This window comes from Penaeus monodon, chromosome 25 (assembly GCF_015228065.2).
Source record: "Penaeus monodon isolate SGIC_2016 chromosome 25, NSTDA_Pmon_1, whole genome shotgun sequence".
NCBI lineage: Eukaryota > Metazoa > Arthropoda > Malacostraca > Decapoda > Penaeidae > Penaeus > Penaeus monodon.
This window is the reverse complement of record NC_051410.1, coordinates 29,927,689-29,927,918: the sequence shown is the minus strand read 5'-3', so window position 1 is coordinate 29,927,918 and position 230 is coordinate 29,927,689. Positions and strand designations below refer to the sequence as shown.

Below are 230 nucleotides of genomic sequence, written 5' to 3'. Positions count from 1 at the left end.
AAAAAATAGACATGTGTCAAGTAAGACAGAAAGGGTAAAAAAAGGGATAATGAAGAGAGGAAGGAATAGGCGAGAGGGAGTCCGGACACTTACCCCAAAGTTGTCAGCCACTTGATGTCTGCAATATCCGGGCCGCTGATGCCTGGCTGCACAACAAAGGTCACACCCTCCCTCCCCGGATCCCCCCCCGCACCCTTGCACCCCTTCTATCCCCTCCGAAACTCTTCTGC

General features: G+C 52.6%; 1 protein-coding gene across 1 annotated transcript in view; it reads right to left on the bottom strand.

Annotated features, from left to right (window-relative positions):
* LOC119589361 (neprilysin-1-like) overlaps nucleotides 1–230 on the bottom strand; it is a 9,049-nt gene that overhangs the window by 855 nt on the left and 7,964 nt on the right. The gene's annotated exons all lie outside the window — the stretch shown is intronic.